A 16,712-nucleotide genomic window follows, 5' to 3' on the forward strand; every position below is an offset into this window, starting at 1 on the left:
TTCAAGGTCACAGGGGCCAAAAAGGCTAAAATCTTTAAATGACTTCTTCTCAATAACCAAGAGTCCCAGGGAGTTGATATTGGGTCTGTAGCATGCTGCGGTAAAGGGCTACCAAATTTGTTCAAATGAATGACCTTGACCTTCATTCAAGGTCACAGGAGTCAAAAAGGCTAAAATCTTTAAACGACTTCTTCTCAATAACCAACAGTCCCAGAGACCTAATATTTGGCCTGCAGCATGCTGGGGTGAAGGGCTACCAAGTTTTTTCAAATGAATGACCCTGACTCACATTCAAGGTCACGTCGATCAAGTATGCTTAAATCTTTAAATGACTTTTAGTGAAAAGCCAAAGTGCAGAGAGACATTATATTGGTCCTGTAGCATGCTTTCAAATAACTGCAGGATCCATGTATGAAAAGATCACTGCATTGCAGGTGAGCGATTTGGGCCCATTGGGCCCTTGTTTATTGTTTTCAGACAAGCCTTGTCAAAGACTTTCAAGGACTGTATTAACATCTGCAGCTCCGTCAAGATTTATGCCTGAAGTTTTAGTTTTAAAAACTCATAAATCATTTGGACCATACGAACAAAGAAGTCCCTGAAGAAGAACACCAATATCTACATGTACAGGACTTATGATGCATGTGTTGAAGTCTTGGTGTGTTGAAGCTTTGGAGCCAAACATTTATCAGAACTATAACTTTACTGGTTTAATATTAGGAAAAGAGTTCTTACATTTCTTTAAGATCATTTTATCTGATTTGTTTTATTTTTTGTCTGAATCAATGTTTAGTGTAGTGGATGTGAGAACATCTATGAAGAATGAAGTTTGTCTATAAGTTGTGAAATTTTTCATTTTGATTATGTACAACTTACGAAAATATTGTGCAATTCTGAACAGTGAAATGACCTATCTGTGTACCAGGTATGTTGTGATACTCCATTAGTGCTACAGCCTTCCAGATGTGTACATGGTGTAGTGTACTTTGGTCTCAGAAATATGTTATCATAAATTCAAAATAAAGGGGTACCACCCATAGAAGTTATTGAATAAATTACTACCTAGAACTTGTAGGAAAGAAATCCAACCATGGATAGAAGTGATTTATTTTGGATTCCTGAGGCCAGGTAAATATTTTAATGGAATAGCCCCGATTGTCTTTGATATTACTACTGATATAGTATTATATCTCTTGCAGTATTTAATGAATATTTTCCAAATTTTATTGGTATGTTCATCATAGTCTATAATTGTGCATGTTTAGTATTTTGGTCTGATAAGAAAGAAGGAAGTGCAGTGATATTTTGTTACTAAAACAGATAATTAAGAGGAAAAATGAGGAAAGTGAAAAAAGACTAAACTTTTACCTGGTAAACATGCAATAGTGGTTAAGGATATTTCTTGGATCTCTTTGGTGTCTTTATGAACTTAAGAACAGCTTAGAATCACTTAAGAGTAAACTGTATTATCTCATTATTTAATTAGTATTAATTGTAATCAATGTACATTGTATTATAATTCAATTGTACCTTTTTTATCGAGAATATTTCGTTAGTTTTAGGGTTAATAACATGCAGTAATGAGAAAAAAATCTCTTATTGATTTCCTAGAATGCATCTTATGGAAAATACAACAGTTTGATTATTTGTATTTCAGGGAAATTAATAGGATTTGTTTTAGAATGTAGATAACTTTATTGTTTGGTTTTTGAACTAAACAATTCATGTATAACACTGTGTGTGCCAAAATATATACATGTATATTATTAGTGTGAGGAAAATGAGATCAGAAAAATTAGAAATTGAAAAATTATGCCATGTAAAAGATAGGCTTGTACTTCTGTGTATTAATTAAGGACAAGTTTTTACTGTCATGATTCTGTGCGACGGGGTCAGGATAGGTTTATTTTGGGGAAATTAACACATTCTGTGATTGGAAATATAAAATTTTACTATTAGGAAAACTTTGTTCAGAAAATATATCTTTGTTAAATTTCCATTGTTTACTAAATAGTCATTGTTCAATAAAAATAGTTGCCATTCAGTTGATGTTGATTCAAATTTCCATTGTTTACTAAATAGTTGCTGTTCAGCTGGTGTTGATCAGAGTGCTTTATATGACTCCTAAACACTTTGTTTTCATTCACAGGTGACTGGAATGTTTACGTTTTATAAAATATCTACCGTAAATATTCGCGTATAGTGCGCACTTTTTTTCCAAAATTAACAAGTGAAAAAGACCACTGCGCACTATACGCAAGTACAAGCCTTTTCCCAGTCAGAATGATCGAATGTGATTTGACTGAGATTTGTGATCGTTTCCTTTCACAGCAGGATTGATTTAATACTTATATATATATATATTACATATAGGGTAGTCGTGAAGATATACTGGGCTAATTAACACTAGGCAGTGGTATTTAGTAAATTTATATCACACTTGTTTTTGGTGTCAGTCTTACTTGTAACTGGTGTTAAGACAATGATGCAGTATGTCCCTACTATGTGTCTGCATGTGACATACCAGTAGGCGTGAACTCAACTGTCAGTTTGGAGAGACAGGCAGAATGTCATAAAGGATGGTAACCCATTGAGGACGAGATCTATATCATTATGTCATACTTCTCGGTGTCATAGAGTAATAAAAATTATAAATGGTATGTTAATCATTTACGAATGTTTGTCATGTTTTGAAATTATCAGAATAATCGAAACATTTGTTTCAGAACATTAGAATATTCAGAACTTCGATATTACATTTTTCTGAAATCTATAGATGCAGATAAACTTTCTGAGATGTGATGAATTGTCCTTTTATTAACCTTTTTTTTCGTTGGTGCTGCTTTACTGAAAAGTAACATGCTGATGTAAAACAAATCTTGAAACATTTGAAATTTGAAACTATTTTATTTCACTATAGATCCTACATTGGGTATAATGATCCAAGTCATTGTATTGTATAGCAAAATTGACTGGAAAGAAGACAAGATAGGAACAATGACATATATGTACTCGTAAAAAGGAATACAGCAGAGGAAAAATCACAAATACAAATGTTATACCCAAAATTGCAAGAGTTGCTCCCCTTCCATTACTGCTGTGATTATACCTCGCACTCCATGAAGGGGTTCAATGTGTGCAGGTATGTGCAAAAGTCTGTCCGTCACACAAAGAAAAAAATATATCATGAGCCCGTCAACATATTTATTAATATCCACACCATAATATTATATTCTACATGCAATCAGATTTTAATAGCCATTGGTCAAGATTAAAGGGTCACATGTAGTTAATACTTTTCCATATTTTGTAAGTACTGAAGACATTTTAAGATATTCGGTTTATTACATTTTTGTTGCCTGCAAATTCATGAAAAGATTAATACACAGAACCCATGCAAAACGCCATCTCTACTGAGATCTGAACCAAGTTTTCTGATTGAGTATTATGTCCCCCAAACTTTGTAAAGATTGGCGAGACATATTGTTTTTGTTCCGTTTCTAATTTCTTCCACTTTCTTCCGCCAGCGAGGTTTCCAACACCTTTCTCGAAAACCATAAGGCGGAATTCAATGAAACTTTGCATGAGTGTTTACGTGTATGACCAGTGATATATAAGAGGTTTTTTTTTATTTTGTATTGATCAGCGGACAGAGGCCTCTGATTGGTCGAACTTTACATCAAGGTTTCCGACAATTTTCTCAAAAATCGTAGGGCGGAACTTTACATGAGTGTTTGTGTATGACCGGAAGTGCGCAAGAATATTTTTATTGTTTCCATATTAGCACAGACTTTTCTGATTGGTTGAACTTTAGATATTGGTGTGTATTAGGGGACTGAATACAACTAAATGGGTTCCATTGCCATAGCAAAGCACACAGAGACTGCTGATTGGTAGAAATTTTTACATTGATCTATATTGATGAAAACAAGTATATAAGTGTAGTATGACATTACCAACACTGCTTTGATACAAACTACTTCATTATCCCCTCACGACGAAAGTCAGGGAGGGGATATAGCGTTCCGTTCGTACGTACGTATGTTCACTTTTTGCCAGCGCTCTTGCGACTTCATTTTTGAACGGATTCTGACCAAACTTCATATATGGGTCCAGCATGGAAATACCTCGAACGAGTTCGTGTTTCAGGGTGCCAAGGTCAAGGTCAAGGTCAAGGTCACCATTACTATTTATAGAAAATCTTTGTCAGCACTCTTGCAACTTCATTTCTGAACGGATCCTGACCAAACTTTATATATGGGTCCAGCATGGGAATACCTCGAACGAGTTCGTGTTTCAGGGTGCCAAGGTCAAGGTCGCCGTTACTATTTATAGAAAATCTTTGTCAGCGCTCTTGCGACTTCATTTTTGAACGGATCCTGACCAAACTTCATATATGGGTCCAGCATGGGAATACCTCGAACGAGTTCGTGTTTCAGGGTGCCAAGGTCAAGGTTAAGGTCATGTCTATTGCAGTTCAGTGCAAATGACAACTGATGTTATTTCAATGTCCTGCAATAACCCCACCCCCCATTTTGCGTCGGAGTTCATGTGTAAGCACGCGAGGGGATTTGTATCGTTTGCGATGCCTTGTTAATGATTACAGGGGTTGTATGGGGGACATTTGTAACGTCCCCGTTACAATAAGTACTAGTTTTTTCTATAGTCATTTATGTTATGTATTTTCATTATTGCTAGCACCAGATGCCATGTCATTTGCCCTATAGTCTGTTGATATAAAGGAGTAATAAATATGATATTGAAAAACAAAATTTATTAAATTTACTTCACTATAAAGAGAGTAATCATCCTTTGTTAAATGCATTTGGTACTACATCTTCTGGTGACAGAGTGACTTACACTGAAATTGGGTCACGTGCCCTCACTATAGACAAAGTTATCAGTACTACATCTTCTGGTGACAGAGTGACTTGTACTGAAATTTGGTCACATGCCCTCACTATAGACAAAGTTATCATGGTAATACATCTTTGGGTGACTTACTCCGAAACTTGATCACATGCCCTCACTATAGACATACATGTAGTTATTATTTGTAGTACATCTTTGGATAACTTGGTCACATGCCCTGGCTATGGACATAGTTATTATTTGTAGTACATCTTTGGATAACTTGGTCACATGCCCTCACTATAGACAAAGTGAATGCCTTTGCTCCATTTTGATAGCTATTGTTCTATCTGCTCCAACAGACAGGTGTTTGTTTGACATGATTGATAGAATGATGTTATATAAACGTAATCCAGGGTATCGTAAATATTTGTATTACCTGTACTGACTGGAGATTTTATCACACTGTGGTTGGAATATTTTCTCAAGTACAATAGACCATTGAAGTTTTTTTTAAACCATCAAACAACATCATTTGATCATAAAGCAATATGCATTGGGACTATTTTCTTCAACGTGAACATTTTATGGCTGAATTTTACTATAACCGCCAGTCCTATGTGACTGGTTGGGGTGTTTCATTAGATTTCTTAAATATTGATTTATTTTAAAGTGCAATAATAAAAATAACACTACAAACAGACCATTGAATAAAATTCCATGAGGGTATTATATTATCATTTTTACTACAAAAATGTTGTAAATGTATCATTGAAGTAATGTCTTGTTGTCTCTGTAATCCGTGCCCTCTTATCATTTGTCAACAACGGGAAAGGAGGCTGTGTTTGTTTTTGTTGTAAGCATTTAGAAAAACAAAAACAAAAAATTGCCACAAGTATGATTTTGTTGTGGTTTTCATTACAAAATGAAAAAAAAAGAAGTCTCAACAGCATATTTTCTCCACAAAGGAAATACGGGACATAATTGCTAATTTATGATGTGCTAATTGAGGAAGTGATGGAAATGAAATTAACAAATTAGATTTGTCAAAGAGTTGGATTGGACATCAGAACATAATAGCAGCGAGGATAATTGAGATATTGTAAAAATCTCGTTTTAAAAGGTCCTTTAATTATTAACCTTGCCCGTAGTGTACAATGTACTTTATAAAGATTGCAGGCACTTGTCCTCTTATGAGTCACAAAAGTCCACATGAACAAAAACTTGGAGGACACGATGGATTACATGGATTACTTTTTTTCATCTAAATGTTTATGAATCACAAAGCAACCTGTGCCAATACCAGGAGTGTAGTTATAAATATCTACACATAGGAACACTACCAGAGTATATGTTTTTGTTTTACATGTTTGCTGATATTCCATAGAATACGTCTAATTTAAACTTCAACAGTTTACAGATCTATGAGGCGTTTTCTAGTTGTTATGATCAGATCCACGCACAGGGACTTGAGAATTAGTTACAGTCTACATGTATTTGGACCTCCCCTGGTGTGTATAGCACATTCTCAGACGTTTTGGGGGACTAGATTGAAATTCGGTAAAAATGACCCCACCCCCACTTCCAACCCTCGGGACTTCGAGAGTAAACCCTGAGGTGTCCCGAAAATATTGATAAGAAGGGTATCAAAATAGCCTGCCAATGATATTGCAGCTAGAGCTCATGTTTATTAACCGTGCCACCATAGATAGATTAGAATTTTTTCCAAATCGCGGAAAATGGCGTGGGTTTTTGAAGGGAAATATTTGTTGTTTTTATTTAATGAAGACAAACATAATATTGATTATTTGTTTATCTATTTAACATCCACATTATGTGTAGTGGTCACACATTATTTAAAAATATCTCAATGTTAACTATCACCTGAAATTCTCCATGTATTTAAACAGAATAGTCTTGCTTTAGTTTTTATTAGGTCACCTGAGACAAAGTCTCAAGTGACCTATTCTTATCGCCTTTTGTCCGTCGTCGTCCGTCGTCTGTCGTCCGTCCGTAAACAATTTACATTTTCAACTTCTCCTCCAAAACCACTGAACCAAATTCAATGAAATTTGGCAGGGAGCTTCTATGGCTAAAGTTCAACTAAAATTGTGAATTATATGGTCCCCATCCCCCAGGGGCCTGAGGGGCGGGGCCAAAAAGGGTCAAATTGACTAAAAATCTTCTTCTCTACTCACAGATAAGATGGAATCAAACACTCTTCATAGATGAAAGGGTCTTAAGGTACTTTACCAAAATTGTGAATTTCATGACCCTGGGGTCTCACGTTTGCCCCTGGGGAGGGGGTAAACTTTACTATAGTTTATATAGGGAAATCACATTTTTGACTATTATTTGTTGGATTTGTATTGGAATTCATTCTAACTTGTATCAAATTATCAGCATGGGATGACAGTTTGATGGTATGTACATGTTGGCCCTAGTTGACCCCCAGGGGCTGGTGGGCGGGGCCAAAAAGGGTCAAATTGACTAAAATTTCAAAAATCTTCTTCTCTACTCTCAGATATGGCAGAATCAAATACTCTTCTTAGATGGAAGGGTCTTAAGGTGCTTTACCAAAATTGTGAATTTCATGACCCTGGGGTCTCACGTTTGCCCCTGGGGAGGGGGGTAAACTTTACTATAGTTTATATAGGGAAGTCACATTTTTGACTATTATTTGTTGAATTTCTATTGGAATTCATTCTAACTTGTATCAAATTATCAACATGGGATGACAGTTTGATGGTATGTACATGTTGGCCCTGGTTGACCCCCAGGGGCTGGTGGGCGGGGCCAAAAAGGGTCAAATTGACTAAAATTTCAAAAATCTTTTTCTCTACTCTCAGATATGTTAGAATCAAATACTCTTCATAGATGGAAGGGTCTTAAGGTGCTTTACCAAAATTGTGAATTTCATGACCCTGGGGTCTCACGTTTGCCCCTGGGTAGGTTGGTAAACTTTACTATAGTTTATATAGGGAAATCACATTTTTGACTATTATTTGTTGGATTTCTATTGGAATTTATTCTAACTTGGTTCAAATTAACAGCATAGGATAACAGTTTGATGGTATGTACATGTTGGCCCTGGTTGACCCCCAGGGGCTGGTGGGCGGGGCCAAAAAGGGTCAAATTGACTAAAATTTCAAAAATCTTCTTCTCTACTCTCAGATATGGTAGAATTAAATACTCTTCATAGATGAAAGGGTCTTAATGTGCTTTACCAAAATTGTGAATTTCATGACCCTGGGGTCTCCCCTGGGGAGGGAGTAAACTTTACTATAGTTTATATAGGGAAATCACATTTTTGACTATTATTTGTTGAATTTTTATTGGAATTCATTCTAACTTCGTTAACGTTATCAGCTTGGGATGACAGTTTGATGTACATGTTGGCCCTGACTGACCCTCAGGGGCTGATGGGCGGGGCCAAAAAGGGTCAAATTAACTGAAATTTCAAAAATCTTCTTCTTACAACCCAAATAAGGTAGAATTAAATACTCTTCACAGATCGAAGGGTCTTAAGGTGCTTTACCATAATTGTGAATTTCCTAGCCCTGGGGTCTCGCGTTTGCACTATGGGAGGGGATAAACTTTACTATAGTTATAGGGAAATCACATTTTTGACTATTATTTGTTTTATTTGTTTTGAAATTCATTCTTTCATTCAAATTTACCGAAATATTTCAAAAATCAGGTGACCATTTAGGCCCATGGGCCTCTTGTTGTCCTTGTACATGACAGGACTTTGATGGCCAACATGATATGGCGATAGCACAATATTACATATTCTATGAAAACTTCTGTCGTATGTAACATCTATAATATACCATTGTAAGGCAGTTCAGTGCTTTTATTAGGTCACAAAGTCTCAAGTCAACTATTCTAATCTCTTTTTGTCCGTCGTCGTCTGTTTGTAAACAATTTACATTTTCGACTTCCTCTCAATAACCAAGAGGCCTAGATATCTGATATTGGGCTTAAACCATGCTGGGGTGAAGGACTATCAAGATTGTTCAAATGCATGACTTGACTTTCATTCAAGGTCACATGGATCAGATATGCTAAAATCTGTAAATGACTTCTTTTCACTAAACAAGAGGCCCTGAGATATTGTATTAGGCCTTAAGCATGCTGGGGTGAAGGGCTATCAAGATTGTTCAAATGAATGACCTTGACCTTCATTTAAGGTCTTGGGTCAAATTTGCCAAAAGCTTTGAATGTCTTCTCATTAAGCAAGATACCTGATATTAGGCCTATAGCATGCTTGAGTGAAGAGCTATCAAGATTGTTGAAATGAATGGCATTGACCTTCATTCAACGTCGCAGGAGTCAAATATGCTAAACTCTTTAAAAAAAACTTCTCTAATAAACCAAGAAGTCCAGAGTATAGAAATTGAGCCTTTAGTATGTTAAAATGAATGTTTGGTTTGGTTTGTTTTTGTTTAACGTCCTATTAACAGCCAGGGTCATTTGAGGACGTGCCAGGTTTTGGAGGTGGAGGAAAGCCGGAGTACGCGGAGAAAAACCACCGGCCTACGGTCAGTACCTGGCAACTGCCCCACGTAGGTTTCGAACTCGCAACCCAGTGGTGGAGGGCTAGTGATAAAGTGTCGGTACACCTTTAACCAATATAACCCCTAAACATGAATGACCTTGACCTTCATTCAAAGTCACGGTCAATTATGTTAAAATCGCTTAAACGTCTTTGAGAACTGCCTGTAGCATGCCGGGGTGAACGACGTTGACCTCAAACACAAGGTCACGGGAATCAAATCTGCAAAAGCATATCAAAACTGAGGTGATCGTTAAGGCCCATAGGGCTCGTGTTTACATTTATCATACATTTCGCAAAGCACACTTCCTTCTAGTTAGTTAATATCATGGCATTGTTTGGCAAGTATATATATATAGAGAGAGAAGTTAGTGTACATGTTTATTCAAACGGACAGATAAGAGTAAATATGATTGAATACCATTTCGGAGCATGTCAAATCTGTCTTAAAGCGTGTCTAGTATGCATGTATCAAGTTAATTTGATGACAATAATCGTAATGTCTTTAGAGCGAAATAATTCCACCAAGATATAATTGTGGTTTAATTTCAGCATACAAATTTTGTTCACGATTTCCCAAAGAAATGTACCAATTTCAGATTATCACCAGTATATGAACTACGATCAGTTCAGCCATTCTCGTGCTGTCACCCGTTTGATGAAACGTTTATCAGATGTGTCGCCACGATTTCTCCAACTCCTACTTCATTCTAGTTGTCTATACCCATCAACATTGAACAACGACAATTTAATTTGTACTTCTTCGAAATTCGAAGAAATCAATAATTTTACTCTTCCTACCATCAACCACAATTCCATGTAGGCCTATACTGATGTGCATGTTTACGCTGATTGCTATGGAGGCAGTCATTTCTTAAGGTTGTTGAAACAAACTGATACAGAACGTGTGACTACGTTAGTTATAACTCCATAGAAATATGTAAATATATACCACTGGCTAGCGGATCCAGGGGGGTGGGGGGTGGGGGGTGGGGGGGGGGGGGGGGGGGGTGGTCCTGGGGGTTAGCCTTGATAAAAACGCCTATGCCAAACCCCACTCACCCAGAAATAGACTCCAACAAAATTCGGCTCGCGTCTATGGCGCTCGCATTACCACTAAATTTCTGGAACCCCCCCCCTTTTCAAATTCCTGGATCCGCGCTCGCACCCTCACTCACCTCACACACACACACTCACCCATATACATTTACAATGAAATACCCCTTTGTCATAAAGTAAAACAAGCCGTTGGCAATATTAAATTGCACTTTCCGTTGCCATTCTCTTGGTAATTGAATCCAAATCTCTATTTTCTAAACTCTCGAATGAAATTTCCGTCATAACTCCCGGCAATCCAAACCGACAGCAATATGAACTGGCTGTATTGTCTGGTCTGTTACCAACGGTGCGCTGTTCTCTATCAATAGTGTGGGGGATGATCACTTTATCCTCATGCCTTTATCACATTGACCTTGGCTGTAGTACTTTGACCTTCCGGATTATCATTGATGTTAAATGTAGTGACTGGCTGTGACACTATCCATATTAGACTTTATCTATATTGTCATTATGTTCGACCCTGTTAATGGTAGCGTTATATTTGACCTTGAATATGGTATTGCTATATTTGACCTTGAATATGGTATCGTTATATTTGAACTTGAATATGATATCGCTATATTTGACTTTAAATATTGTATCGCTATATTTGTCCCTGTTTTTGATAACGCTATGTTTGACCTTGGTTGTGATATTATTCTATTTGACCTTGAATATGGTATCATTATATTTGACCTTGAATATGGTATCGTTATATTTGACCTTGAATACAGTGAAGCTATATTTTCCCCTGTTTATGATATTGTTATTTTTGACCTTGGTTATGATATCGTTATATTCGACCTTGAATATGATATCGTTATATTCGACCTTGAATATGATATCGTTATATTTGACCTTGAATATAGTGAAGCTATATTTGTCCCTGTTTATGATATCGTTATTTTTGACCTTGGTTATGATACCATATTATATTCGACCTTGAATATGGTATCGTTATATTTGACCTTGAATATGGTATCGCTATATTTGACCTGGTTTATGATATCATTACATTTGACCTTGTCTATGGTATAGTTAAATTGGCCTGTTTTATGATATCACTAAACTTGACACACCGACTTCATTTTCGTTGTCTATACCCATCAACATTACACGATGACAATTTAATTGGTACTTCTTCGAAATTCGTAGAAATCAATAATTTTACTCTTCCTACCATCAACCACAATTCCATGTAGGCCCGTACTGATGTGAATGTTTACACTGGTTGCTATGGAGGCAGTCAACTCTTAAGGTTGTTGATTTTAAGACACGGGGAGGTGTAATAACAACCTGATACAGAGTGTGTGGTAATATTAGTTATAACTCAGTAGTACTTTGTAAATATTATATACTACTGGTTCGACACCAGAGTCCGATTAGTGTATACTTATGTACCCTCTCCTTCCCACCACACACCCTCACCCACACACATCCCCTCACCCCTCACCCACACACATCCCCTCACCCACACACATCCCCTCACCCACACACACCCTCACCCACACATCCCCTCACCCCTCACACACACACATCCCCTCACCCACACATCCCCTCACCCCTCACCCACACACATCCCCTCACCCACACATCCCCTCACCCCTCACCCACACACATCCCCTCACCCACACACATCCCCTCACCCACACATCCCCTCACCCCTCACCCACACATTCACACACTTTCACCCACACAAACTCTTACCCACGCACCCTCAACCACTCACACAGCCTTACCCCTCACCTACACACACTCTTACCCCCCCCCCCCCCCCCCCCCCCCCACACACACACACACACACACACACACTCACACACCCTCATACTCTTACCCATACACATTGAAATACCTCCTTTAATGTCAAATAAAACAAGCCGTTGGCGATATTAAATTGTACTTTCCGTTGTCATTGTCTCAATAATTCAATCCAAATCTCAATTTTCTGAAGTCTCGAATGCAATTTCCGTCATACCTCCCGGCAATCGAGAGGCAGCAATATGAACTGGTTATGTTGTATGGTTCAACTGCACGCTGTTCTCTATCGATAGTATCGGGGATGATTACTTTTCTCTTACCCTGGACAGGGATATCCGCAGTTTTACCGGGGTGAGATTTTTCTCATCCTTGGGAAAAGACAAGCTTCACGTGCTCACTTCACGTGCTCTTGTTCTCGATAGGGTGACGTCACTATGACCTGACCCGGAACGTTTGAATGTTAAATATCAGTATTATTCACAAAATAAATTAAAATAAGTATTAACTATCAGAGTTAGCTGAATGTTTGGTGTTCTTTTTGACAAGCTTATCGGAACTATATTTTGTAAAAAAAATCAACATCTTAAGGTGTAAAGCGTCTGTTGCAGCCTTATCACAACAGTCATCCGCCGTCCATGATATCGTGTCGTATTTGACCTTGTTTATGATATCGTGTTATATTTGACCTTGTTTATGATATCGTGTTATATTTGACATTGTGTATGATATCGTGTTATATTTGACATTGTTTATGATATCGTTATATTTGACCTTGAATATGATATCGTGTCGTATTTGGTCTTGTTGATGATATCGTGTCGTATTTGACCTTGTTGTTGATATCGTGTTATATTTGACCTTGTTAATGATATCGTGTTATATTTGACCTTGTTTATGATATCGTGGTATATTTGACCTTGTTTGTGATATCGTGTTATATTTGACCTTGTTTATCATATCGTGGTATATTTGACCTTGTTGTTGATATCGTGTTATATTTGACCTTGTTTATGATGTCATGTTTTATTTGATCTTGTTTATGATATCTCGTTATATTTGACCTTGAATATGATATCGTGTCGTATTTGACCTTGCTTATGATATCGTGTTAAATTTGACCTTGTTTATGGTATCGTGTTATATTTGACCTTGTTTATGATATCTCGTTATATTTGACCTTGAATATGATATCGTGTCGTATTTGACCTTGTTTATGATATCTCGTTATATTTGACCTTGTTTATGATATCGTGTTATATTTGATCTTGAAAATGATATCGTGTTATATTTGACCTTGAAAATGATATCGTGTTATATTTGACCTTGTTTATGATATCGTGTTATATTGACCTTGTTTATATATCGTTATATTTGACCTTGTTTATATATCGTGTTATATTTGACCTTACTTATGATATCGTATTATATTTGACCTTGAATATGATATCGTTATATTTGTCCTTGAATATGGTAACGCTATATGTGTCCCTGTTTATGATATCGTTATGTTTGATCTTGGTTATGATATTATCATATTCGACCTTGAATATGGTAGCGCCATATTTGACTTTGAATATGGTATCGACATATTTGACCTTGAATATGGTATCGATATATTTGTCCCTGTTTATGATGTTGTTATGTTTGACCTCATAACGAACCTCATCATAGTTGATGATATTGTTAACCTTGTGACTATCGTGGATCTCGATTATTGTATCAATGCTGACATTGCTGGCGCTGATGCTATTGGTGGTGATGCTATTGGTGGTGGATGACATTGGTTGTGATGCTATTGGTGGTGATACTATCGGTGGTGGTGGTGCTATTGGTGGTGATGCTATGGGTAGTAATGATATGAGTGGTGTTGCTATGGGTAGTGATGCTATGAGTGGTGATGCTATGGGTTGTGATGCTATAGGTTGTGATGCTATGGGTTGTGATGCTTTGGGTTGTAATGTCATATGTGGTGATGCTATTGGTGGTGATGCTATGGGTTGTGATGCTATGGGTAGTAATGCTATAATGCTATGAGTGGTATTGCTATAGGTTGTGAAGGTTTGTGTAATAATGCTATACGTATTGACACGAGCCTATCGAAGGCGTTTTGTATCTTCGATGACTTAAGGAAGCATGTAATGGAGTACGGATTCAGCTGCATATTTCAACCTTGCAATACCTAGTCCTATACTTTCTTCCTAAATGTAAAGGTTCGTGATTCAACACCCACCACCACCCCTGCCCCAAAAGAGGGGGGGGGGGGTCTGATACGTACTGTTACATGGCGTTTGCCTCCCATTGACAGAAAGTCCGCACCTCTGGGAATGTCAATAATCTTTGAATCGTCATCGTCAAGTCGATCTAACGTTACTCGCGTCATTACAACCGCCGATCAGATCGCATTGTGGACAATACAAGTCGACCGTCACGTATGAGCATACATTCTAACCAAGTATACGGCACCGTGGAGCCATATCATATCTCAATATCTCGGTCTATTCCGCCATGGCTCGGAATTCTGACGGAAAAAAAAAGAAATGTTGTATTATCGCAACATTGGGTCAGAAGGGATTTTATGAACTGAAACGTTTGATACACAAAAAAGGAAAGACTCATTACATGCTTGTGTAATCTTAAATCTAGACTTGAATTGATATCTCTGTTAAACAGACGGTACAACGTTTAAGGGTAACGTCATCAAATAAATTATGATGTCATTGCAGTTGTGTTTATCACGCGGGCAGAGTGTTGTGGAATTTTACTTTGGATTGCCTAATAACGAGGAGTCATCGTCGGCCCCAACGGAGTCTTTTCTACGTTTCACTCGTTTGATCATGACCCTGTTGGAGAACTGACTGCTCCATTGTGTCAAACAAACCAAAAAACATACCAAACGGCGTTTCTAATTGGCCAGATTTTCCGAAACCATTTTCTATCGAACCAATAAGATTACTTCATTTGATTCATGAATACTAGTTTTTTTGTTTCTGTTTCAAGTGCCCTTGCGGGATCTATCGGAGCTATGCGAAGACAGATAACGCGGGTACACCTACCGACGATTGATATGAATAAGTCAAACACATACCGCAGCATTATTGCGTATGCGCCGGTAATACTATTCACGAGAAATTACTGCATAACTGCCATCATTGCTTGTGCAATAGAATCACATTTACACTCATTAGACGACCTATTAGCGAAGTCACCTTACTCGTGTGTTATATACTGACAAATACGTCCCTACACGTTTGTAATGCACGTGCCAACAGGAACGAGAGATGGAAGACGTGCACGTGGGTAATAACTGCCCGGCTAGCTCAGTCGGTAGAGCACGAGACTCTTAATCTCGGGGTCGTGGGTTCGAGCCCCACGTTGGGCGTTTCCTTTTTTATTCTAGAAAATCGGTAATTTATTATTTTAGAAATGCCAGTCTTTACTTAATTCTTTGTCAGCTATGATGGATATGTTGTTCCGTAATGGCCAAATTTCCAATATCGCTCCTTCGACCTAAACGTGAAGGAGCGAAGGAGCGAAAACAAGATGGTGAAGGAGCGAAGAAGCAAAGGAGCGAAAATACGATGACGAAGGAGCTATAACACGATGGCGAAGGAGCGGAGTTCCATCGCTCCTTCGCCATCGTGTTTTCGCTCCTTCGCTATCGTATTTTCGCTTCTTCGCTTCTTCGCTTCTTCGCTCCTTCGTTCCTTCGCGTTTAGGTCGAAGGAGCGATATTGGAAATTTGGCCCCTAACGGAACACCATTGAAGAACGATCACGTCCGTACCTTTGATGGAGATTAATAAGTCAAACACATACCGCAGCGTTATTCCGCATGCGTCGGTAATACTATTCGCGAGCAATTACTGGATAACTGTCATCAATGCGTGTGCAATAGAATCACATTTACACTCATTCGACGAGCTATTAGCGAAGTCCCCTTACTCGTGTGTTACATACTGACAAATAGTATAAGTAGAATATCATACACATACGTCCCAACACGTTTGTTATGAACGTGCCAACAGGATCGAGAGATGGAAGACGTGCACGTGGGTAATAACTGCCCGGCTAGCTCAGTCGGTAGAGCACGAGACTCTTAATCTCGGGGTCGTGGGTTCGAGCCCCACGTTGGGCGTTTCCTTTTTTTATTCTAGAAAATCGGTAATTTATTATTTATAAATGCCAGTCTTTACTTAATTCTTTGTCAGCTGTGATGAACTCTGATTACCACCATGGTAACAGACGAGACAACTGTCCATTTCCGTGTGTACAATACACTAATCCTCATTTACTTTGGTACTTCTCATACAACATATTTCTGAATTCAGTAAAACAGCCTATCAGTAGTTTATACGGGTTGTTGAATGTTCGGAATTCTAAAAAAATTCCACATTGAATATTAAGTGTTATCGATCAATTAAAATGCTTCTTATTAATGAAACTTTTCT

At 37.8% G+C, this 16,712-nt stretch overlaps 2 non-coding genes across 2 annotated transcripts; both read left to right on the forward strand.

The window, feature by feature from the left end:
• Positions 1-15,571: 15,571 nt before the first annotated feature.
• On the forward strand, positions 15,572-15,644 carry Trnak-cuu. Its single transcript has one exon. It is a non-coding gene; the product is annotated as a tRNA-Lys (tRNA).
• Positions 15,645-16,326: 682 nt separating this feature from the next.
• On the forward strand, positions 16,327-16,399 carry Trnak-cuu. Its single transcript has one exon. It is a non-coding gene; the product is annotated as a tRNA-Lys (tRNA).
• The last annotated feature ends 313 nt before the right edge of the window (positions 16,400-16,712 follow it).

The sequence above is a fragment of the Pecten maximus genome, chromosome 8 (genome assembly GCF_902652985.1).
Source record: "Pecten maximus chromosome 8, xPecMax1.1, whole genome shotgun sequence".
NCBI lineage: Eukaryota > Metazoa > Mollusca > Bivalvia > Pectinida > Pectinidae > Pecten > Pecten maximus.